The sequence below is a fragment of the Rhinoderma darwinii genome, unplaced genomic scaffold (assembly GCF_050947455.1).
Source record: "Rhinoderma darwinii isolate aRhiDar2 unplaced genomic scaffold, aRhiDar2.hap1 Scaffold_431, whole genome shotgun sequence".
NCBI lineage: Eukaryota > Metazoa > Chordata > Amphibia > Anura > Rhinodermatidae > Rhinoderma > Rhinoderma darwinii.
Window position 1 is genome coordinate 19,471 of NW_027463823.1, and position 24,026 is coordinate 43,496.

Sequence of the window (24,026 nt, forward strand, 5' to 3'; positions counted from 1 at the left end):
ACTGATTGATTGATTGATTGATTGATTGATTGATTGATTGATTGATTGATTGATGCAGCACAACAGTCAAATAGTGGAGTGGAGTAGGGGAACAGCAAACAGCCAATAAAGCAGCCCGCCCGCTCGCCTGCCCGCCACAATGGACCTACCTGTGTACACTAGATGGATGTGATGGAATGTACTGTCGTCCCTACATTTCAAGAAGAAGTAAGAATTGCAGTTGCAACAAAGCCTTGCTTGCCTACAAAGAGAGCAGCAATTTGGATTTGTTACTATGTTACCTAGAAGAATAACAAACTGTGCAAGGATGGAGGTTGTAGGAGCAAGGAGAAGTTGTCTGTAAAGTTGGTGGATGCCTATTTTCCATTTTGCAGTCCCTTGTCTCCCTCTTGTGGCCTCCTGGAGGCAACTAGCTGTGCAAAAAAAAGACAGCCTGGCGGCCGGCTGTTGCAGTGTTGCCCTCTCAGGCAACACTGAGTGACTGACTGAGCCTCACCGTCTTATATAAAGTTCAGACGGAACTTTGCACGTGTCATAGTGGAGCCCTCAGGATTCCAGAGCCAGCTTTCTGACATCATAATGGGGCCTCAGAGATAAAAGCCTGGGCCCAGGCAGTGTTGGTCAGTGCTGCTCAGCAGGCAGCACTGGACTGGACTGGATTACAGCTGATACAAGGTGTGAAGGAACAAGGGGTGGCTGTGGGCATGCACTTGCTGCCGCTGCCAGTGTTTATCTGCATGGCAGCAGGGCATTTGGGCGTTGCCAGGAAGGCGTTTTTATGTAGATTCCTCCTCTTTCAGCACTGCATTGTGGTGCAAGCAAAAGAAGCAAATCCTGTCTGGCTTCCTCTCCGGCCTTTATTCACCTCCCGTGTAGCTGTGAGTGTGTGAGCCTGCAGGGCCCCATGGAATTGCCTAGAAGTAGGCTGAATCGCTGCAAGGGCTGAACAGCAGTATCGGGCAGGCTCGGGCAACGCGCGGCCCGTTCGGGTTATCGCTTCTCGGCCTTTTGGCTAAGATCAAGTGTAGTATCTGTTCTTATCAGTTTAATATCTGATACGTCCCCTATCTGGGGACCATATATTAAATGGATTTTTAGAACAGGGAGATGGAAATAGAGCTTGCTCTGTCCACTCCACGCATTGACCTGGTATTGCAGTATTTCCAGGACCGGTGCACCCTTTCCTTATGTGTTGACTAAAAGCAGATTCCAAAAGTGTTTTTTGTCTTTGCTATTGTTTCTGTCTTTCTGAAGGGATCTCCCCTTTTAATCCCATTATTTCAACACCTGTTGGACAATGCATGAGTGATAATGAGCTCATTGATTAAATGCAATTAATGAATAGATTGCCACCTCTTGTTGTGTGTCGTCTGTGTTTCTGTGTTTCCGGCATTTCACATTGGAACACCTCATTCACCTTCCTTGTCTTCTCTCCGCCCTCCCTTTTAGGTAAGTTAAAGAGCTGCACCTGAGCCAGCCACTGATTGATTGATTGATTGATTGATTGATTGATTGATTGATTGATTGATTGATTGATGCAGCACAACAGTCAAATAGTGGAGTGGAGTAGGGGAACAGCAAACAGCCAATAAAGCAGCCCGCCCGCTCGCCTGCCCGCCACAATGGACCTACCTGTGTACACTAGATGGATGTGATGGAATGTACTGTCGTCCCTACATTTCAAGAAGAAGTAAGAATTGCAGTTGCAACAAAGCCTTGCTTGCCTACAAAGAGAGCAGCAATTTGGATTTGTTACTATGTTACCTAGAAGAATAACAAACTGTGCAAGGATGGAGGTTGTAGGAGCAAGGAGAAGTTGTCTGTAAAGTTGGTGGATGCCTATTTTCCATTTTGCAGTCCCTTGTCTCCCTCTTGTGGCCTCCTGGAGGCAACTAGCTGTGCAAAAAAAAGACAGCCTGGCGGCCGGCTGTTGCAGTGTTGCCCTCTCAGGCAACACTGAGTGACTGACTGAGCCTCACCGTCTTATATAAAGTTCAGACGGAACTTTGCACGTGTCATAGTGGAGCCCTCAGGATTCCAGAGCCAGCTTTCTGACATCATAATGGGGCCTCAGAGATAAAAGCCTGGGCCCAGGCAGTGTTGGTCAGTGCTGCTCAGCAGGCAGCACTGGACTGGACTGGATTACAGCTGATACAAGGTGTGAAGGAACAAGGGGTGGCTGTGGGCATGCACTTGCTGCCGCTGCCAGTGTTTATCTGCATGGCAGCAGGGCATTTGGGCGTTGCCAGGAAGGCGTTTTTATGTAGATTCCTCCTCTTTCAGCACTGCATTGTGGTGCAAGCAAAAGAAGCAAATCCTGTCTGGCTTCCTCTCCGGCCTTTATTCACCTCCCGTGTAGCTGTGAGTGTGTGAGCCTGCAGGGCCCCATGAAATTGCCTAGAAGTAGGCTGAATCGCTGCAAGGGCTGAACAGCAGTATCGGGCAGGCTCGGGCAACGCGCGGCCCGTTCGGGTTATCGCTTCTCGGCCTTTTGGCTAAGATCAAGTGTAGTATCTGTTCTTATCAGTTTAATATCTGATACGTCCCCTATCTGGGGACCATATATTAAATGGATTTTTAGAACAGGGAGATGGAAATAGAGCTTGCTCTGTCCACTCCACGCATTGACCTGGTATTGCAGTATTTCCAGGACCGGTGCACCCTTTCCTTATGTGTTGACTAAAAGCAGATTCCAAAAGTGTTTTTTGTCTTTGCTATTGTTTCTGTCTTTCTGAAGGGATCTCCCCTTTTAATCCCATTATTTCAACACCTGTTGGACAATGCATGAGTGATAATGAGCTCATTGATTAAATGCAATTAATGAATAGATTGCCACCTCTTGTTGTGTGTCGTCTGTGTTTCTGTGTTTCCGGCATTTCACATTGGAACACCTCATTCACCTTCCTTGTCTTCTCTCCGCCCTCCCTTTTAGGTAAGTTAAAGAGCTGCACCTGAGCCAGCCACTGATTGATTGATTGATTGATTGATTGATTGATGCAGCACAACAGTCAAATAGTGGAGTGGAGTAGGGGAACAGCAAACAGCCAATAAAGCAGCCCGCCCGCTCGCCTGCCCGCCACAATGGACCTACCTGTGTACACTAGATGGATGTGATGGAATGTACTGTCGTCCCTACATTTCAAGAAGAAGTAAGAATTGCAGTTGCAACAAAGCCTTGCTTGCCTACAAAGAGAGCAGCAATTTGGATTTGTTACTATGTTACCTAGAAGAATAACAAACTGTGCAAGGATGGAGGTTGTAGGAGCAAGGAGAAGTTGTCTGTAAAGTTGGTGGATGCCTATTTTCCATTTTGCAGTCCCTTGTCTCCCTCTTGTGGCCTCCTGGAGGCAACTAGCTGTGCAAAAAAAAGACAGCCTGGCGGCCGGTTGTTGCAGTGTTGCCCTCTCAGGCAACACTGAGTGACTGACTGAGCCTCACCGTCTTATATAAAGTTCAGACGGAACTTTGCACGTGTCATAGTGGAGCCCTCAGGATTCCAGAGCCAGCTTTCTGACATCATAATGGGGCCTCAGAGATAAAAGCCTGGGCCCAGGCAGTGTTGGTCAGTGCTGCTCAGCAGGCAGCACTGGACTGGACTGGATTACAGCTGATACAAGGTGTGAAGGAACAAGGGGTGGCTGTGGGCATGCACTTGCTGCCGCTGCCAGTGTTTATCTGCATGGCAGCAGGGCATTTGGGCGTTGCCAGGAAGGCGTTTTTATGTAGATTCCTCCTCTTTCAGCACTGCATTGTGGTGCAAGCAAAAGAAGCAAATCCTGTCTGGCTTCCTCTCCGGCCTTTATTCACCTCCCGTGTAGCTGTGAGTGTGTGAGCCTGCAGGGCCCCATGGAATTGCCTAGAAGTAGGCTGAATCGCTGCAAGGGCTGAACGGCAGTATCGGGCAGGCTCGGGCAACGCGCGGCCCGTTCGGGTTATCGCTTCTCGGCCTTTTGGCTAAGATCAAGTGTAGTATCTGTTCTTATCAGTTTAATATCTGATACGTCCCCTATCTGGGGACCATATATTAAATGGATTTTTAGAACAGGGAGATGGAAATAGAGCTTGCTCTGTCCACTCCACGCATTGACCTGGTATTGCAGTATTTCCAGGACCGGTGCACCCTTTCCTTATGTGTTGACTAAAAGCAGATTCCAAAAGTGTTTTTTGTCTTTGCTATTGTTTCTGTCTTTCTGAAGGGATCTCCCCTTTTAATCCCATTATTTCAACACCTGTTGGACAATGCATGAGTGATAATGAGCTCATTGATTAAATGCAATTAATGAATAGATTGCCACCTCTTGTTGTGTGTCGTCTGTGTTTCTGTGTTTCCGGCATTTCACATTGGAACACCTCATTCACCTTCCTTGTCTTCTCTCCGCCCTCCCTTTTAGGTAAGTTAAAGAGCTGCACCTGAGCCAGCCACTGATTGATTGATTGATTGATTGATTGATTGATTGATTGATTGATTGATTGATGCAGCACAACAGTCAAATAGTGGAGTGGAGTAGGGGAACAGCAAACAGCCAATAAAGCAGCCCGCCCGCTCGCCTGCCCGCCACAATGGACCTACCTGTGTACACTAGATGGATGTGATGGAATGTACTGTCGTCCCTACATTTCAAGAAGAAGTAAGAATTGCAGTTGCAACAAAGCCTTGCTTGCCTACAAAGAGAGCAGCAATTTGGATTTGTTACTATGTTACCTAGAAGAATAACAAACTGTGCAAGGATGGAGGTTGTAGGAGCAAGGAGAAGTTGTCTGTAAAGTTGGTGGATGCCTATTTTCCATTTTGCAGTCCCTTGTCTCCCTCTTGTGGCCTCCTGGAGGCAACTAGCTGTGCAAAAAAAAGACAGCCTGGCGGCCGGCTGTTGCAGTGTTGCCCTCTCAGGCAACACTGAGTGACTGACTGAGCCTCACCGTCTTATATAAAGTTCAGACGGAACTTTGCACGTGTCATAGTGGAGCCCTCAGGATTCCAGAGCCAGCTTTCTGACATCATAATGGGGCCTCAGAGATAAAAGCCTGGGCCCAGGCAGTGTTGGTCAGTGCTGCTCAGCAGGCAGCACTGGACTGGACTGGATTACAGCTGATACAAGGTGTGAAGGAACAAGGGGTGGCTGTGGGCATGCACTTGCTGCCGCTGCCAGTGTTTATCTGCATGGCAGCAGGGCATTTGGGCGTTGCCAGGAAGGCGTTTTTATGTAGATTCCTCCTCTTTCAGCACTGCATTGTGGTGCAAGCAAAAGAAGCAAATCCTGTCTGGCTTCCTCTCCGGCCTTTATTCACCTCCCGTGTAGCTGTGAGTGTGTGAGCCTGCAGGGCCCCATGGAATTGCCTAGAAGTAGGCTGAATCGCTGCAAGGGCTGAACAGCAGTATCGGGCAGGCTCGGGCAACGCGCGGCCCGTTCGGGTTATCGCTTCTCGGCCTTTTGGCTAAGATCAAGTGTAGTATCTGTTCTTATCAGTTTAATATCTGATACGTCCCCTATCTGGGGACCATATATTAAATGGATTTTTAGAACAGGGAGATGGAAATAGAGCTTGCTCTGTCCACTCCACGCATTGACCTGGTATTGCAGTATTTCCAGGACCGGTGCACCCTTTCCTTATGTGTTGACTAAAAGCAGATTCCAAAAGTGTTTTTTGTCTTTGCTATTGTTTCTGTCTTTCTGAAGGGATCTCCCCTTTTAATCCCATTATTTCAACACCTGTTGGACAATGCATGAGTGATAATGAGCTCATTGATTAAATGCAATTAATGAATAGATTGCCACCTCTTGTTGTGTGTCGTCTGTGTTTCTGTGTTTCCGGCATTTCACATTGGAACACCTCATTCACCTTCCTTGTCTTCTCTCCGCCCTCCCTTTTAGGTAAGTTAAAGAGCTGCACCTGAGCCAGCCACTGATTGATTGATTGATTGATTGATTGATTGATTGATTGATTGATTGATTGATTGATTGATTGATTGATGCAGCACAACAGTCAAATAGTGGAGTGGAGTAGGGGAACAGCAAACAGCCAATAAAGCAGCCCGCCCGCTCGCCTGCCCGCCACAATGGACCTACCTGTGTACACTAGATGGATGTGATGGAATGTACTGTCGTCCCTACATTTCAAGAAGAAGTAAGAATTGCAGTTGCAACAAAGCCTTGCTTGCCTACAAAGAGAGCAGCAATTTGGATTTGTTACTATGTTACCTAGAAGAATAACAAACTGTGCAAGGATGGAGGTTGTAGGAGCAAGGAGAAGTTGTCTGTAAAGTTGGTGGATGCCTATTTTCCATTTTGCAGTCCCTTGTCTCCCTCTTGTGGCCTCCTGGAGGCAACTAGCTGTGCAAAAAAAAGACAGCCTGGCGGCCGGCTGTTGCAGTGTTGCCCTCTCAGGCAACACTGAGTGACTGACTGAGCCTCACCGTCTTATATAAAGTTCAGACGGAACTTTGCACGTGTCATAGTGGAGCCCTCAGGATTCCAGAGCCAGCTTTCTGACATCATAATGGGGCCTCAGAGATAAAAGCCTGGGCCCAGGCAGTGTTGGTCAGTGCTGCTTAGCAGGCAGCACTGGACTGGACTGGATTACAGCTGATACAAGGTGTGAAGGAACAAGGGGTGGCTGTGGGCATGCACTTGCTGCCGCTGCCAGTGTTTATCTGCATGGCAGCAGGGCATTTGGGCGTTGCCAGGAAGGCGTTTTTATGTAGATTCCTCCTCTTTCAGCACTGCATTGTGGTGCAAGCAAAAGAAGCAAATCCTGTCTGGCTTCCTCTCCGGCCTTTATTCACCTCCCGTGTAGCTGTGAGTGTGTGAGCCTGCAGGGCCCCATGGAATTGCCTAGAAGTAGGCTGAATCGCTGCAAGGGCTGAACAGCAGTATCGGGCAGGCTCGGGCAACGCGCGGCCCGTTCGGGTTATCGCTTCTCGGCCTTTTGGCTAAGATCAAGTGTAGTATCTGTTCTTATCAGTTTAATATCTGATACGTCCCCTATCTGGGGACCATATATTAAATGGATTTTTAGAACAGGGAGATGGAAATAGAGCTTGCTCTGTCCACTCCACGCATTGACCTGGTATTGCAGTATTTCCAGGACCGGTGCACCCTTTCCTTATGTGTTGACTAAAAGCAGATTCCAAAAGTGTTTTTTGTCTTTGCTATTGTTTCTGTCTTTCTGAAGGGATCTCCCCTTTTAATCCCATTATTTCAACACCTGTTGGACAATGCATGAGTGATAATGAGCTCATTGATTAAATGCAATTAATGAATAGATTGCCACCTCTTGTTGTGTGTCGTCTGTGTTTCTGTGTTTCCGGCATTTCACATTGGAACACCTCATTCACCTTCCTTGTCTTCTCTCCGCCCTCCCTTTTAGGTAAGTTAAAGAGCTGCACCTGAGCCAGCCACTGATTGATTGATTGATTGATTGATTGATTGATTGATTGATTGATTGATTGATTGATGCAGCACAACAGTCAAATAGTGGAGTGGAGTAGGGGAACAGCAAACAGCCAATAAAGCAGCCCGCCCGCTCGCCTGCCCGCCACAATGGACCTACCTGTGTACACTAGATGGATGTGATGGAATGTACTGTCGTCCCTACATTTCAAGAAGAAGTAAGAATTGCAGTTGCAACAAAGCCTTGCTTGCCTACAAAGAGAGCAGCAATTTGGATTTGTTACTATGTTACCTAGAAGAATAACAAACTGTGCAAAGATGGAGGTTGTAGGAGCAAGGAGAAGTTGTCTGTAAAGTTGGTGGATGCCTATTTTCCATTTTGCAGTCCCTTGTCTCCCTCTTGTGGCCTCCTGGAGGCAACTAGCTGTGCAAAAAAAAGACAGCCTGGCGGCCGGTTGTTGCAGTGTTGCCCTCTCAGGCAACACTGAGTGACTGACTGAGCCTCACCGTCTTATATAAAGTTCAGACGGAACTTTGCACGTGTCATAGTGGAGCCCTCAGGATTCCAGAGCCAGCTTTCTGACATCATAATGGGGCCTCAGAGATAAAAGCCTGGGCCCAGGCAGTGTTGGTCAGTGCTGCTCAGCAGGCAGCACTGGACTGGACTGGATTACAGCTGATACAAGGTGTGAAGGAACAAGGGGTGGCTGTGGGCATGCACTTGCTGCCGCTGCCAGTGTTTATCTGCATGGCAGCAGGGCATTTGGGCGTTGCCAGGAAGGCGTTTTTATGTAGATTCCTCCTCTTTCAGCACTGCATTGTGGTGCAAGCAAAAGAAGCAAATCCTGTCTGGCTTCCTCTCCGGCCTTTATTCACCTCCCGTGTAGCTGTGAGTGTGTGAGCCTGCAGGGCCCCATGGAATTGCCTAGAAGTAGGCTGAATCGCTGCAAGGGCTGAACAGCAGTATCGGGCAGGCTCGGGCAACGCGCGGCCCGTTCGGGTTATCGCTTCTCGGCCTTTTGGCTAAGATCAAGTGTAGTATCTGTTCTTATCAGTTTAATATCTGATACGTCCCCTATCTGGGGACCATATATTAAATGGATTTTTAGAACAGGGAGATGGAAATAGAGCTTGCTCTGTCCACTCCACGCATTGACCTGGTATTGCAGTATTTCCAGGACCGGTGCACCCTTTCCTTATGTGTTGACTAAAAGCAGATTCCAAAAGTGTTTTTTGTCTTTGCTATTGTTTCTGTCTTTCTGAAGGGATCTCCCCTTTTAATCCCATTATTTCAACACCTGTTGGACAATGCATGAGTGATAATGAGCTCATTGATTAAATGCAATTAATGAATAGATTGCCACCTCTTGTTGTGTGTCGTCTGTGTTTCTGTGTTTCCGGCATTTCACATTGGAACACCTCATTCACCTTCCTTGTCTTCTCTCCGCCCTCCCTTTTAGGTAAGTTAAAGAGCTGCATCTGAGCCAGCCACTGATTGATTGATTGATTGATTGATTGATTGATTGATTGATTGATTGATTGATTGATTGATTGATGCAGCACAACAGTCAAATAGTGGAGTGGAGTAGGGGAACAGCAAACAGCCAATAAAGCAGCCCGCCCGCTCGCCTGCCCGCCACAATGGACCTACCTGTGTACACTAGATGGATGTGATGGAATGTACTGTCGTCCCTACATTTCAAGAAGAAGTAAGAATTGCAGTTGCAACAAAGCCTTGCTTGCCTACAAAGAGAGCAGCAATTTGGATTTGTTACTATGTTACCTAGAAGAATAACAAACTGTGCAAGGATGGAGGTTGTAGGAGCAAGGAGAAGTTGTCTGTAAAGTTGGTGGATGCCTATTTTCCATTTTGCAGTCCCTTGTCTCCCTCTTGTGGCCTCCTGGAGGCAACTAGCTGTGCAAAAAAAAGACAGCCTGGCGGCCGGCTGTTGCAGTGTTGCCCTCTCAGGCAACACTGAGTGACTGACTGAGCCTCACCGTCTTATATAAAGTTCAGACGGAACTTTGCACGTGTCATAGTGGAGCCCTCAGGATTCCAGAGCCAGCTTTCTGACATCATAATGGGGCCTCAGAGATAAAAGCCTGGGCCCAGGCAGTGTTGGTCAGTGCTGCTCAGCAGGCAGCACTGGACTGGACTGGATTACAGCTGATACAAGGTGTGAAGGAACAAGGGGTGGCTGTGGGCATGCACTTGCTGCCGCTGCCAGTGTTTATCTGCATGGCAGCAGGGCATTTGGGCGTTGCCAGGAAGGCGTTTTTATGTAGATTCCTCCTCTTTCAGCACTGCATTGTGGTGCAAGCAAAAGAAGCAAATCCTGTCTGGCTTCCTCTCCGGCCTTTATTCACCTCCCGTGTAGCTGTGAGTGTGTGAGCCTGCAGGGCCCCATGGAATTGCCTAGAAGTAGGCTGAATCGCTGCAAGGGCTGAACAGCAGTATCGGGCAGGCTCGGGCAACGCGCGGCCCGTTCGGGTTATCGCTTCTCGGCCTTTTGGCTAAGATCAAGTGTAGTATCTGTTCTTATCAGTTTAATATCTGATACGTCCCCTATCTGGGGACCATATATTAAATGGATTTTTAGAACAGGGAGATGGAAATAGAGCTTGCTCTGTCCACTCCACGCATTGACCTGGTATTGCAGTATTTCCAGGACCGGTGCACCCTTTCCTTATGTGTTGACTAAAAGCAGATTCCAAAAGTGTTTTTTGTCTTTGCTATTGTTTCTGTCTTTCTGAAGGGATCTCCCCTTTTAATCCCATTATTTCAACACCTGTTGGACAATGCATGAGTGATAATGAGCTCATTGATTAAATGCAATTAATGAATAGATTGCCACCTCTTGTTGTGTGTCGTCTGTGTTTCTGTGTTTCCGGCATTTCACATTGGAACACCTCATTCACCTTCCTTGTCTTCTCTCCGCCCTCCCTTTTAGGTAAGTTAAAGAGCTGCACCTGAGCCAGCCACTGATTGATTGATTGATTGATTGATTGATTGATTGATTGATTGATTGATTGATTGATTGATTGCAGCACAACAGTCAAATAGTGGAGTGGAGTAGGGGAACAGCAAACAGCCAATAAAGCAGCCCGCCCGCTCGCCTGCCCGCCACAATGGACCTACCTGTGTACACTAGATGGATATGATGGAATGTACTGTCGTCCCTACATTTCAAGAAGAAGTAAGAATTGCAGTTGCAACAAAGCCTTGCTTGCCTACAAAGAGAGCAGCAATTTGGATTTGTTACTATGTTACCTAGAAGAATAACAAACTGTGCAAGGATGGAGGTTGTAGGAGCAAGGAGAAGTTGTCTGTAAAGTTGGTGGATGCCTATTTTCCATTTTGCAGTCCCTTGTCTCCCTCTTGTGGCCTCCTGGAGGCAACTAGCTGTGCAAAAAAAAGACAGCCTGGCGGCCGGCTGTTGCAGTGTTGCCCTCTCAGGCAACACTGAGTGACTGACTGAGCCTCACCGTCTTATATAAAGTTCAGACGGAACTTTGCACGTGTCATAGTGGAGCCCTCAGGATTCCAGAGCCAGCTTTCTGACATCATAATGGGGCCTCAGAGATAAAAGCCTGGGCCCAGGCAGTGTTGGTCAGTGCTGCTCAGCAGGCAGCACTGGACTGGACTGGATTACAGCTGATACAAGGTGTGAAGGAACAAGGGGTGGCTGTGGGCATGCACTTGCTGCCGCTGCCAGTGTTTATCTGCATGGCAGCAGGGCATTTGGGCGTTGCCAGGAAGGCGTTTTTATGTAGATTCCTCCTCTTTCAGCACTGCATTGTGGTGCAAGCAAAAGAAGCAAATCCTGTCTGGCTTCCTCTCCGGCCTTTATTCACCTCCCGTGTAGCTGTGAGTGTGTGAGCCTGCAGGGCCCCATGGAATTGCCTAGAAGTAGGCTGAATCGCTGCAAGGGCTGAACAGCAGTATCGGGCAGGCTCGGGCAACGCGCGGCCCGTTCGGGTTATCGCTTCTCGGCCTTTTGGCTAAGATCAAGTGTAGTATCTGTTCTTATCAGTTTAATATCTGATACGTCCCCTATCTGGGGACCATATATTAAATGGATTTTTAGAACAGGGAGATGGAAATAGAGCTTGCTCTGTCCACTCCACGCATTGACCTGGTATTGCAGTATTTCCAGGACCGGTGCACCCTTTCCTTATGTGTTGACTAAAAGCAGATTCCAAAAGTGTTTTTTGTCTTTGCTATTGTTTCTGTCTTTCTGAAGGGATCTCCCCTTTTAATCCCATTATTTCAACACCTGTTGGACAATGCATGAGTGATAATGAGCTCATTGATTAAATGCAATTAATGAATAGATTGCCACCTCTTGTTGTGTGTCGTCTGTGTTTCTGTGTTTCCGGCATTTCACATTGGAACACCTCATTCACCTTCCTTGTCTTCTCTCCGCCCTCCCTTTTAGGTAAGTTAAAGAGCTGCACCTGAGCCAGCCACTGATTGATTGATTGATTGATTGATTGATTGATTGATTGATTGATTGATTGATTGATTGATGCAGCACAACAGTCAAATAGTGGAGTGGAGTAGGGGAACAGCAAACAGCCAATAAAGCAGCCCGCCCGCTCGCCTGCCCGCCACAATGGACCTACCTGTGTACACTAGATGGATGTGATGGAATGTACTGTCGTCCCTACATTTCAAGAAGAAGTAAGAATTGCAGTTGCAACAAAGCCTTGCTTGCCTACAAAGAGAGCAGCAATTTGGATTTGTTACTATGTTACCTAGAAGAATAACAAACTGTGCAAGGATGGAGGTTGTAGGAGCAAGGAGAAGTTGTCTGTAAAGTTGGTGGATGCCTATTTTCCATTTTGCAGTCCCTTGTCTCCCTCTTGTGGCCTCCTGGAGGCAACTAGCTGTGCAAAAAAAAGACAGCCTGGCGGCCGGCTGTTGCAGTGTTGCCCTCTCAGGCAACACTGAGTGACTGACTGAGCCTCACCGTCTTATATAAAGTTCAGACGGAACTTTGCACGTGTCATAGTGGAGCCCTCAGGATTCCAGAGCCAGCTTTCTGACATCATAATGGGGCCTCAGAGATAAAAGCCTGGGCCCAGGCAGTGTTGGTCAGTGCTGCTCAGCAGGCAGCACTGGACTGGACTGGATTACAGCTGATACAAGGTGTGAAGGAACAAGGGGTGGCTGTGGGCATGCACTTGCTGCCGCTGCCAGTGTTTATCTGCATGGCAGCAGGGCATTTGGGCGTTGCCAGGAAGGCGTTTTTATGTAGATTCCTCCTCTTTCAGCACTGCATTGTGGTGCAAGCAAAAGAAGCAAATCCTGTCTGGCTTCCTCTCCGGCCTTTATTCACCTCCCGTGTAGCTGTGAGTGTGTGAGCCTGCAGGGCCCCATGGAATTGCCTAGAAGTAGGCTGAATCGCTGCAAGGGCTGAACAGCAGTATCGGGCAGGCTCGGGCAACGCGCGGCCCGTTCGGGTTATCGCTTCTCGGCCTTTTGGCTAAGATCAAGTGTAGTATCTGTTCTTATCAGTTTAATATCTGATACGTCCCCTATCTGGGGACCATATATTAAATGGATTTTTAGAACAGGGAGATGGAAATAGAGCTTGCTCTGTCCACTCCACGCATTGACCTGGTATTGCAGTATTTCCAGGACCGGTGCACCCTTTCCTTATGTGTTGACTAAAAGCAGATTCCAAAAGTGTTTTTTGTCTTTGCTATTGTTTCTGTCTTTCTGAAGGGATCTCCCCTTTTAATCCCATTATTTCAACACCTGTTGGACAATGCATGAGTGATAATGAGCTCATTGATTAAATGCAATTAATGAATAGATTGCCACCTCTTGTTGTGTGTCGTCTGTGTTTCTGTGTTTCCGGCATTTCACATTGGAACACCTCATTCACCTTCCTTGTCTTCTCTCCGCCCTCCCTTTTAGGTAAGTTAAAGAGCTGCACCTGAGCCAGCCACTGATTGATTGATTGATTGATTGATTGATTGATTGATTGATTGATTGATTGATTGATTGATGCAGCACAACAGTCAAATAGTGGAGTGGAGTAGGGGAACAGCAAACAGCCAATAAAGCAGCCCGCCCGCTCGCCTGCCCGCCACAATGGACCTACCTGTGTACACTAGATGGATGTGATGGAATGTACTGTCGTCCCTACATTTCAAGAAGAAGTAAGAATTGCAGTTGCAACAAAGCCTTGCTTGCCTACAAAGAGAGCAGCAATTTGGATTTGTTACTATGTTACCTAGAAGAATAACAAACTGTGCAAGGATGGAGGTTGTAGGAGCAAGGAGAAGTTGTCTGTAAAGTTGGTGGATGCCTATTTTCCATTTTGCAGTCCCTTGTCTCCCTCTTGTGGCCTCCTGGAGGCAACTAGCTGTGCAAAAAAAAGACAGCCTGGCGGCCGGCTGTTGCAGTGTTGCCCTCTCAGGCAACACTGAGTGACTGACTGAGCCTCACCGTCTTATATAAAGTTCAGACGGAACTTTGCACGTGTCATAGTGGAGCCCTCAGGATTCCAGAGCCAGCTTTCTGACATCATAATGGGGCCTCAGAGATAAAAGCCTGTGCCCAGGCAGTGTTGGTCAGTGCTGCTCAGCAGGCAGCACTGGACTGGACTGGATTACAGCTGATACAAGGTGTGAAGGAACAAGGGGTGGCTGTGGGCATGCACTTGCTGCCGCTGCCAGTGTTTATCTGCATGGCAGCAGGGCATTTGGGCGTTGCCAGGAAGGCGTTTTTATGTAGATTCCTCCTCTTTCAGCACTGCATTGTGGTGCAAGCAAAAGAAGCAAATCCTGTCTGGCTTCCTCTCCGGCCTTTATTCACCTCCCGTGTAGCTGTGAGTGTGTGAGCCTGCAGGGCCCCATGGAATTGCCTAGAAGTAGGCTGAATCGCTGCAAGGGCTGAACAGCAGTATCGGGCAGGCTCGGGCAACGCGCGGCCCGTTCGGGTTATCGCTTCTCGGCCTTTTGGCTAAGATCAAGTGTAGTATCTGTTCTTATCAGTTTAATATCTGATACGTCCCCTATCTGGGGACCATATATTAAATGGATTTTTAGAACAGGGAGATGGAAATAGAGCTTGCTCTGTCCACTCCACGCATTGACCTGGTATTGCAGTATTTCCAGGACCGGTGCACCCTTTCCTTATGTGTTGACTAAAAGCAGATTCCAAAAGTGTTTTTTGTCTTTGCTATTGTTTCTGTCTTTCTGAAGGGATCTCCCCTTTTAATCCCATTATTTCAACACCTGTTGGACAATGCATGAGTGATAATGAGCTCATTGATTAAATGCAATTAATGAATAGATTGCCACCTCTTGTTGTGTGTCGTCTGTGTTTCTGTGTTTCCGGCATTTCACATTGGAACACCTCATTCACCTTCCTTGTCTTCTCTCCGCCCTCCCTTTTAGGTAAGTTAAAGAGCTGCACCTGAGCCAGCCACTGATTGATTGATTGATTGATTGATTGATTGATTGATTGATTGATTGATTGATTGATTGATGCAGCACAACAGTCAAATAGTGGAGTGGAGTAGGGGAACAGCAAACAGCCAATAAAGCAGCCCGCCCGCTCGCCTGCCCGCCACAATGGACCTACCTGTGTACACTAGATGGATGTGATGGAATGTACTGTCGTCCCTACATTTCAAGAAGAAGTAAGAATTGCAGTTGCAACAAAGCCTTGCTTGCCTACAAAGAGAGCAGCAATTTGGATTTGTTACTATGTTACCTAGAAGAATAACAAACTGTGCAAGGATGGAGGTTGTAGGAGCAAGGAGAAGTTGTCTGTAAAGTTGGTGGATGCCTATTTTCCATTTTGCAGTCCCTTGTCTCCCTCTTGTGGCCTCCTGGAGGCAACTAGCTGTGCAAAAAAAAGACAGCCTGGCGGCCGGCTGTTGCAGTGTTGCCCTCTCAGGCAACACTGAGTGACTGACTGAGCCTCACCGTCTTATATAAAGTTCAGACGGAACTTTGCACGTGTCATAGTGGAGCCCTCAGGATTCCAGAGCCAGCTTTCTGACATCATAATGGGGCCTCAGAGATAAAAGCCTGGGCCCAGGCAGTGTTGGTCAGTGCTGCTCAGCAGGCAGCACTGGACTGGACTGGATTACAGCTGATACAAGGTGTGAAGGAACAAGGGGTGGCTGTGGGCATGCACTTGCTGCCGCTGCCAGTGTTTATCTGCATGGCAGCAGGGCATTTGGGCGTTGCCAGGAAGGCGTTTTTATGTAGATTCCTCCTCTTTCAGCACTGCATTGTGGTGCAAGCAAAAGAAGCAAATCCTGTCTGGCTTCCTCTCCGGCCTTTATTCACCTCCCGTGTAGCTGTGAGTGTGTGAGCCTGCAGGGCCCCATGGAATTGCCTAGAAGTAGGCTGAATCGCTGCAAGGGCTGAACAGCAGTATCGGGCAGGCTCGGGCAACGCGCGGCCCGTTCGGGTTATCGCTTCTCGGCCTTTTGGCTAAGATCAAGTGTAGTATCTGTTCTTATCAGTTTAATATCTGATACGTCCCCTATCTGGGGACCATATATTAAATGGATTTTTAGAACAGGGAGATGGAAATAGAGCTTGCTCTGTCCACTCCACGCATTGACCTGGTATTGCAGTATTTCCAGGACCGGTGCACCCTTTCCTTATGTGTTGACTAAAAGCAGATTCCAAAAGTGTTTTTTGTCTTTGCTATTGTTTCTGTCTTTCTGAAGGGATCTCCCCTTTTAATCCCATTATTTCAACACCTGTTGGACAATGCATGAGTGATAATGAGCTCATTGATTAAATGCAATTAATGAATAGATTGCCACCTCTTGTTGTGTGTCGTCTGTGTTTCTGTGTTTCCGGCATTTCACATTGGAACACCTCATTCACCTTCCTTGTCTTCTCTCCGCCCTCCCTTTTAGGTAAGTTAAAGAGCTGCACCTGAGCCAGCCACTGATTGATTGATTGATTGATTGATTGATTGATTGATTGATTGATTGATTGATGCAGCACAACAGTCAAATAGTGGAGTGGAGTAGGGGAACAGCAAACAGCCAATAAAGCAGCCCGCCCGCTCGCCTGCCCGCCACAATGGACCTACCTGTGTACACTAGATGGATGTGATGGAATGTACTGTCGTCCCTACATTTCAAGAAGAAGTAAGAATTGCAGTTGCAACAAAGCCTTGCTTGCCTACAAAGAGAGCAGCAATTTGGATTTGTTACTATGTTACCTAGAAGAATAACAAACTGTGCAAGGATGGAGGTTGTAGGAGCAAGGAGAAGTTGTCTGTAAAGTTGGTGGATGCCTATTTTCCATTTTGCAGTCCCTTGTCTCCCTCTTGTGGCCTCCTGGAGGCAACTAGCTGTGCAAAAAAAAGACAGCCTGGCGGCCGGCTGTTGCAGTGTTGCCCTCTCAGGCAACACTGAGTGACTGACTGAGCCTCACCGTCTTATATAAAGTTCAGACGGAACTTTGCACGTGTCATAGTGGAGCCCTCAGGATTCCAGAGCCAGCTTTCTGACATCATAATGGGGCCTCAGAGATAAAAGCCTGGGCCCAGGCAGTGTTGGTCAGTGCTGCTCAGCAGGCAGCACTGGACTGGACTGGATTACAGCTGATACAAGGTGTGAAGGAACAAGGGGTGGCTGTGGGCATGCACTTGCTGCCGCTGCCAGTGTTTATCTGCATGGCAGCAGGGCATTTGGGCGTTGCCAGGAAGGCGTTTTTATGTAGATTCCTCCTCTTTCAGCACTGCATTGTGGTGCAAGCAAAAGAAGCAAATCCTGTCTGGCTTCCTCTCCGGCCTTTATTCACCTCCCGTGTAGCTGTGAGTGTGTGAGCCTGCAGGGCCCCATGGAATTGCCTAGAAGTAGGCTGAATCGCTGCAAGGGCTGAACAGCAGTATCGGGCAGGCTCGGGCAACGCGCGGCCCGTTCGGGTTATCGCTTCTCGGCCTTTTGGCTAAGATCAAGTGTAGTATCTGTTCTTATCAGTTTAATATCTGATACGTCCCCTATCTGGGGACCATATATTAAATGGATTTTTAGAACAGGGAGATGGAAATAGAGCTTGCTCTGTCCACTCCACGCATTGACCTGGTATTGCAGTATTTCCAGGACCGGTGCACCCTTTCCTTATGTGTTGACTAAAAGCAGATTCCAAAAGTGTTTTTTGTCTTTGCTATTGTTTCTGTCTTTCTGAAGGGATCTCCCCTTTTAATCCCATTATTTCAACACCTGTTGGACAATGCATGAGTGATAATGAGCTCATTGATTAAATGCAATTAATGAATAGATTGCCACCTCTTGTTGTGTGTCGTCTGTGTTTCTGTGTTTCCGGCATTTCACATTGGAACACCTCATTCACCTTCCTTGTCTTCTCTCCGCCCTCCCTTTTAGGTAAGTTAAAGAGCTGCACCTGAGCCAGCCACTGATTGATTGATTGATTGATTGATTGATTGATTGATTGATTGATTGATTGATTGATTGATTGATGCAGCACAACAGTCAAATAGTGGAGTGGAGTAGGGGAACAGCAAACAGCCAATAAAGCAGCCCGCCCGCTCGCCTGCCCGCCACAATGGACCTACCTGTGTACACTAGATGGATGTGATGGAATGTACTGTCGTCCCTACATTTCAAGAAGAAGTAAGAATTGCAGTTGCAACAAAGCCTTGCTTGCCTACAAAGAGAGCAGCAATTTGGATTTGTTACTATGTTACCTAGAAGAATAACAAACTGTGCAAGGATGGAGGTTGTAGGAGCAAGGAGAAGTTGTCTGTAAAGTTGGTGGATGCCTATTTTCCATTTTGCAGTCCCTTGTCTCCCTCTTGTGGCCTCCTGGAGGCAACTAGCTGTGCAAAAAAAAGACAGCCTGGCGGCCGGCTGTTGCAGTGTTGCCCTCTCAGGCAACACTGAGTGACTGACTGAGCCTCACCGTCTTATATAAAGTTCAGACGGAACTTTGCACGTGTCATAGTGGAGCCCTCAGGATTCCAGAGCCAGCTTTCTGACATCATAATGGGGCCTCAGAGATAAAAGCCTGGGCCCAGGCAGTGTTGGTCAGTGCTGCTCAGCAGGCAGCACTGGACTGGACTGGATTACAGCTGATACAAGGTGTGAAGGAACAAGGGGTGGCTGTGGGCATGCACTTGCTGCCGCTGCCAGTGTTTATCTGCATGGCAGCAGGGCATTTGGGCGTTGCCAGGAAGGCGTTTTTATGTAGATTCCTCCTCTTTCAGCACTGCATTGTGGTGCAAGCAAAAGAAGCAAATCCTGTCTGGCTTCCTCTCCGGCCTTTATTCACCTCCCGTGTAGCTGTGAGTGTGTGAGCCTGCAGGGCCCCATGGAATTGCCTAGAAGTAGGCTGAATCGCTGCAAGGGCTGAACAGCAGTATCGGGCAGGCTCGGGCAACGCGCGGCCCGTTCGGGTTATCGCTTCTCGGCCTTTTGGCTAAGATCAAGTGTAGTATCTGTTCTTATCAGTTTAATATCTGATACGTCCCCTATCTGGGGACCATATATTAAATGGATTTTTAGAACAGGGAGATGGAAATAGAGCTTGCTCTGTCCACTCCACGCATTGACCTGGTATTGCAGTATTTCCAGGACCGGTGCACCCTTTCCTTATGTGTTGACTAAAAGCAGATTCCAAAAGTGTTTTTTGTCTTTGCTATTGTTTCTGTCTTTCTGAAGGGATCTCCCCTTTTAATCCCATTATTTCAACACCTGTTGGACAATGCATGAGTGATAATGAGCTCATTGATTAAATGCAATTAATGAATAGATTGCCACCTCTTGTTGTGTGTCGTCTGTGTTTCTGTGTTTCCGGCATTTCACATTGGAACACCTCATTCACCTTCCTTGTCTTCTCTCCGCCCTCCCTTTTAGGTAAGTTAAAGAGCTGCACCTGAGCCAGCCACTTGATTGATTGATTGATTGATTGATTGATTGATTGATTGATTGATTGATTGATTGATGCAGCACAACAGTCAAATAGTGGAGTGGAGTAGGGGAACAGCAAACAGCCAATAAAGCAGCCCGCCCGCTCGCCTGCCCGCCACAATGGACCTACCTGTGTACACTAGATGGATGTGATGGAATGTACTGTCGTCCCTACATTTCAAGAAGAAGTAAGAATTGCAGTTGCAACAAAGCCTTGCTTGCCTACAAAGAGAGCAGCAATTTGGATTTGTTACTATGTTACCTAGAAGAATAACAAACTGTGCAAGGATGGAGGTTGTAGGAGCAAGGAGAAGTTGTCTGTAAAGTTGGTGGATGCCTATTTTCCATTTTGCAGTCCCTTGTCTCCCTCTTGTGGCCTCCTGGAGGCAACTAGCTGTGCAAAAAAAAGACAGCCTGGCGGCCGGCTGTTGCAGTGTTGCCCTCTCAGGCAACACTGAGTGACTGACTGAGCCTCACCGTCTTATATAAAGTTCAGACGGAACTTTGCACGTGTCATAGTGGAGCCCTCAGGATTCCAGAGCCAGCTTTCTGACATCATAATGGGGCCTCAGAGATAAAAGCCTGGGCCCAGGCAGTGTTGGTCAGTGCTGCTCAGCAGGCAGCACTGGACTGGACTGGATTACAGCTGATACAAGGTGTGAAGGAACAAGGGGTGGCTGTGGGCATGCACTTGCTGCCGCTGCCAGTGTTTATCTGCATGGCAGCAGGGCATTTGGGCGTTGCCAGGAAGGCGTTTTTATGTAGATTCCTCCTCTTTCAGCACTGCATTGTGGTGCAAGCAAAAGAAGCAAATCCTGTCTGGCTTCCTCTCCGGCCTTTATTCACCTCCCGTGTAGCTGTGAGTGTGTGAGCCTGCAGGGCCCCATGGAATTGCCTAGAAGTAGGCTGAATCGCTGCAAGGGCTGAACAGCAGTATCGGGCAGGCTCGGGCAACGCGCGGCCCGTTCGGGTTATCGCTTCTCGGCCTTTTGGCTAAGATCAAGTGTAGTATCTGTTCTTATCAGTTTAATATCTGATACGTCCCCTATCTGGGGACCATATATTAAATGGATTTTTAGAACAGGGAGATGGAAATAGAGCTTGCTCTGTCCACTCCACGCATTGACCTGGTATTGCAGTATTTCCAGGACCGGTGCACCCTTTCCTTATGTGTTGACTAAAAGCAGATTCCAAAAGTGTTTTTTGTCTTTGCTATTGTTTCTGTCTTTCTGAAGGGATCTCCCCTTTTAATCCCATTATTTCAACACCTGTTGGACAATGCATGAGTGATAATGAGCTCATTGATTAAATGCAATTAATGAATAGATTGCCACCTCTTGTTGTGTGTCGTCTGTGTTTCTGTGTTTCCGGCATTTCACATTGGAACACCTCATTCACCTTCCTTGTCTTCTCTCCGCCCTCCCTTTTAGGTAAGTTAAAGAGCTGCACCTGAGCCAGCCACATTGATTGATTGATTGATTGATTGATTGATTGATTGATTGATTGATTGATTGATTGATGCAGCACAACAGTCAAATAGTGGAGTGGAGTAGGGGAACAGCAAACAGCCAATAAAGCAGCCCGCCCGCTCGCCTGCCCGCCACAATGGACCTACCTGTGTACACTAGATGGATGTGATGGAATGTACTGTCGTCCCTACATTTCAAGAAGAAGTAAGAATTGCAGTTGCAACAAAGCCTTGCTTGCCTACAAAGAGAGCAGCAATTTGGATTTGTTACTATGTTACCTAGAAGAATAACAAACTGTGCAAGGATGGAGGTTGTAGGAGCAAGGAGAAGTTGTCTGTAAAGTTGGTGGATGCCTATTTTCCATTTTGCAGTCCCTTGTCTCCCTCTTGTGGCCTCCTGGAGGCAACTAGCTGTGCAAAAAAAAGACAGCCTGGCGGCCGGCTGTTGCAGTGTTGCCCTCTCAGGCAACACTGAGTGACTGACTGAGCCTCACCGTCTTATATAAAGTTCAGACGGAACTTTGCACGTGTCATAGTGGAGCCCTCAGGATTCCAGAGCCAGCTTTCTGACATCATAATGGGGCCTCAGAGATAAAAGCCTGGGCCCAGGCAGTGTTGGTCAGTGCTGCTCAGCAGGCAGCACTGGACTGGACTGGATTACAGCTGATACAAGGTGTGAAGGAACAAGGGGTGGCTGTGGGCATGCACTTGCTGCCGCTGCCAGTGTTTATCTGCATGGCAGCAGGGCATTTGGGCGTTGCCAGGAAGGCGTTTTTATGTAGATTCCTCCTCTTTCAGCACTGCATTGTGGTGCAAGCAAAAGAAGCAAATCCTGTCTGGCTTCCTCTCCGGCCTTTATTCACCTCCCGTGTAGCTGTGAGTGTGTGAGCCTGCAGGGCCCCATGGAATTGCCTAGAAGTAGGCTGAATCGCTGCAAGGGCTGAACAGCAGTATCGGGCAGGCTCGGGCAACGCGCGGCCCGTTCGGGTTATCGCTTCTCGGCCTTTTGGCTAAGATCAAGTGTAGTATCTGTTCTTATCAGTTTAATATCTGATACGTCCCCTATCTGGGGACCATATATTAAATGGATTTTTAGAACAGGGAGATGGAAATAGAGCTTGCTCTGTCCACTCCACGCATTGACCTGGTATTGCAGTATTTCCAGGACCGGTGCACCCTTTCCTTATGTGTTGACTAAAAGCAGATTCCAAAAGTGTTTTTTGTCTTTGCTATTGTTTCTGTCTTTCTGAAGGGATCTCCCCTTTTAATCCCATTATTTCAACACCTGTTGGACAATGCATGAGTGATAATGAGCTCATTGATTAAATGCAATTAATGAATAGATTGCCACCTCTTGTTGTGTGTCGTCTGTGTTTCTGTGTTTCCGGCATTTCACATTGGAACACCTCATTCACCTTCCTTGTCTTCTCTCCGCCCTCCCTTTTAGGTAAGTTAAAGAGCTGCACCTGAGCCAGCCACTGATTGATTGATTGATTGATTGATTGATTGATTGATTGATTGATTGATTGATTGATGCAGCACAACAGTCAAATAGTGGAGTGGAGTAGGGGAACAGCAAACAGCCAATAAAGCAGCCCGCCCGCTCGCCTGCCCGCCACAATGGACCTACCTGTGTACACTAGATGGATGTGATGGAATGTACTGTCGTCCCTACATTTCAAGAAGAAGTAAGAATTGCAGTTGCAACAAAGCCTTGCTTGCCTACAAAGAGAGCAGCAATTTGGATTTGTTACTATGTTACCTAGAAGAATAACAAACTGTGCAAGGATGGAGGTTGTAGGAGCAAGGAGAAGTTGTCTGTAAAGTTGGTGGATGCCTATTTTCCATTTTGCAGTCCCTTGTCTCCCTCTTGTGGCCTCCTGGAGGCAACTAGCTGTGCAAAAAAAAGACAGCCTGGCGGCCGGCTGTTGCAGTGTTGCCCTCTCAGGCAACACTGAGTGACTGACTGAGCCTCACCGTCTTATATAAAGTTCAGACGGAACTTTGCACGTGTCATAGTGGAGCCCTCAGGATTCCAGAGCCAGCTTTCTGACATCATAATGGGGCCTCAGAGATAAAAGCCTGGGCCCAGGCAGTGTTGGTCAGTGCTGCTCAGCAGGCAGCACTGGACTGGACTGGATTACAGCTGATACAAGGTGTGAAGGAACAAGGGGTGGCTGTGGGCATGCACTTGCTGCCGCTGCCAGTGTTTATCTGCATGGCAGCAGGGCATTTGGGCGTTGCCAGGAAGGCGTTTTTATGTAGATTCCTCCTCTTTCAGCACTGCATTGTGGTGCAAGCAAAAGAAGCAAATCCTGTCTGGCTTCCTCTCCGGCCTTTATTCACCTCCCGTGTAGCTGTGAGTGTGTGAGCCTGCAGGGCCCCATGGAATTGCCTAGAAGTAGGCTGAATCGCTGCAAGGGCTGAACAGCAGTATCGGGCAGGCTCGGGCAACGCGCGGCCCGTTCGGGTTATCGCTTCTCGGCCTTTTGGCTAAGATCAAGTGTAGTATCTGTTCTTATCAGTTTAATATCTGATACGTCCCCTATCTGGGGACCATATATTAAATGGATTTTTAGAACAGGGAGATGGAAATAGAGCTTGCTCTGTCCACTCCACGCATTGACCTGGTATTGCAGTATTTCCAGGACCGGTGCACCCTTTCCTTATGTGTTGACTAAAAGCAGATTCCAAAAGTGTTTTTTGTCTTTGCTATTGTTTCTGTCTTTCTGAAGGGATCTCCCCTTTTAATCCCATTATTTCAACACCTGTTGGACAATGCATGAGTGATAATGAGCTCATTGATTAAATGCAATTAATGAATAGATTGCCACCTCTTGTTGTGTGTCGTCTGTGTTTCTGTGTTTCCGGCATTTCACATTGGAACACCTCATTCACCTTCCTTGTCTTCTCTCCGCCCTCCCTTTTAGGTAAGTTAAAGAGCTGCACCTGAGCCAGCCACTGATTGATTGATTGATTGATTGATTGATTGATTGATTGATTGATTGATTGATTGATGCAGCACAACAGTCAAATAGTGGAGTGGAGTAGGGGAACAGCAAACAGCCAATAAAGCAGCCCGCCCGCTCGCCTGCCCGCCACAATGGACCTACCTGTGTACACTAGATGGATGTGATGGAATGTACTGTCGTCCCTACATTTCAAGAAGAAGTAAGAATTGCAGTTGCAACAAAGCCTTGCTTGCCTACAAAGAGAGCAGCAATTTGGATTTGTTACTATGTTACC

General features: G+C 47.6%; 16 non-coding genes across 16 annotated transcripts; all 16 read left to right on the plus strand.

Moving 5' to 3' along the window:
• The first annotated feature begins 992 nt into the window (after positions 1-992).
• Positions 993-1,183, plus strand: LOC142711726 (U2 spliceosomal RNA). Its single transcript, XR_012870080.1, has one exon. It is a non-coding gene; the product is annotated as a U2 spliceosomal RNA (small nuclear RNA).
• A 1,292-nt stretch (positions 1,184-2,475) lies between these two features.
• On the plus strand, positions 2,476-2,666 carry LOC142711739 (U2 spliceosomal RNA). Its single transcript, XR_012870091.1, has one exon. It is a non-coding gene; the product is annotated as a U2 spliceosomal RNA (small nuclear RNA).
• Positions 2,667-3,934: 1,268 nt separating this feature from the next.
• Positions 3,935-4,125, plus strand: LOC142711746 (U2 spliceosomal RNA). The gene has a single exon (XR_012870095.1). It is a non-coding gene; the product is annotated as a U2 spliceosomal RNA (small nuclear RNA).
• Positions 4,126-5,413: 1,288 nt separating this feature from the next.
• LOC142711747 (U2 spliceosomal RNA) lies at positions 5,414-5,604 on the plus strand. The gene has a single exon (XR_012870096.1). It is a non-coding gene; the product is annotated as a U2 spliceosomal RNA (small nuclear RNA).
• Positions 5,605-6,908: 1,304 nt separating this feature from the next.
• LOC142711748 (U2 spliceosomal RNA) lies at positions 6,909-7,099 on the plus strand. The gene has a single exon (XR_012870097.1). It is a non-coding gene; the product is annotated as a U2 spliceosomal RNA (small nuclear RNA).
• Positions 7,100-8,391: 1,292 nt separating this feature from the next.
• LOC142711750 (U2 spliceosomal RNA) lies at positions 8,392-8,582 on the plus strand. Its single transcript, XR_012870098.1, has one exon. It is a non-coding gene; the product is annotated as a U2 spliceosomal RNA (small nuclear RNA).
• Positions 8,583-9,882: 1,300 nt separating this feature from the next.
• Positions 9,883-10,073, plus strand: LOC142711751 (U2 spliceosomal RNA). Its single transcript, XR_012870099.1, has one exon. It is a non-coding gene; the product is annotated as a U2 spliceosomal RNA (small nuclear RNA).
• A 1,297-nt stretch (positions 10,074-11,370) lies between these two features.
• LOC142711752 (U2 spliceosomal RNA) lies at positions 11,371-11,561 on the plus strand. Its single transcript, XR_012870100.1, has one exon. It is a non-coding gene; the product is annotated as a U2 spliceosomal RNA (small nuclear RNA).
• A 1,296-nt stretch (positions 11,562-12,857) lies between these two features.
• LOC142711753 (U2 spliceosomal RNA) lies at positions 12,858-13,048 on the plus strand. The gene has a single exon (XR_012870101.1). It is a non-coding gene; the product is annotated as a U2 spliceosomal RNA (small nuclear RNA).
• Positions 13,049-14,344: 1,296 nt separating this feature from the next.
• Positions 14,345-14,535, plus strand: LOC142711754 (U2 spliceosomal RNA). Its single transcript, XR_012870102.1, has one exon. It is a non-coding gene; the product is annotated as a U2 spliceosomal RNA (small nuclear RNA).
• Positions 14,536-15,831: 1,296 nt separating this feature from the next.
• LOC142711755 (U2 spliceosomal RNA) lies at positions 15,832-16,022 on the plus strand. Its single transcript, XR_012870103.1, has one exon. It is a non-coding gene; the product is annotated as a U2 spliceosomal RNA (small nuclear RNA).
• A 1,288-nt stretch (positions 16,023-17,310) lies between these two features.
• Positions 17,311-17,501, plus strand: LOC142711756 (U2 spliceosomal RNA). Its single transcript, XR_012870104.1, has one exon. It is a non-coding gene; the product is annotated as a U2 spliceosomal RNA (small nuclear RNA).
• Positions 17,502-18,801: 1,300 nt separating this feature from the next.
• Positions 18,802-18,992, plus strand: LOC142711758 (U2 spliceosomal RNA). Its single transcript, XR_012870106.1, has one exon. It is a non-coding gene; the product is annotated as a U2 spliceosomal RNA (small nuclear RNA).
• A 1,293-nt stretch (positions 18,993-20,285) lies between these two features.
• LOC142711759 (U2 spliceosomal RNA) lies at positions 20,286-20,476 on the plus strand. Its single transcript, XR_012870107.1, has one exon. It is a non-coding gene; the product is annotated as a U2 spliceosomal RNA (small nuclear RNA).
• Positions 20,477-21,770: 1,294 nt separating this feature from the next.
• Positions 21,771-21,961, plus strand: LOC142711761 (U2 spliceosomal RNA). Its single transcript, XR_012870108.1, has one exon. It is a non-coding gene; the product is annotated as a U2 spliceosomal RNA (small nuclear RNA).
• A 1,292-nt stretch (positions 21,962-23,253) lies between these two features.
• Positions 23,254-23,444, plus strand: LOC142711762 (U2 spliceosomal RNA). The gene has a single exon (XR_012870109.1). It is a non-coding gene; the product is annotated as a U2 spliceosomal RNA (small nuclear RNA).
• The last annotated feature ends 582 nt before the right edge of the window (positions 23,445-24,026 follow it).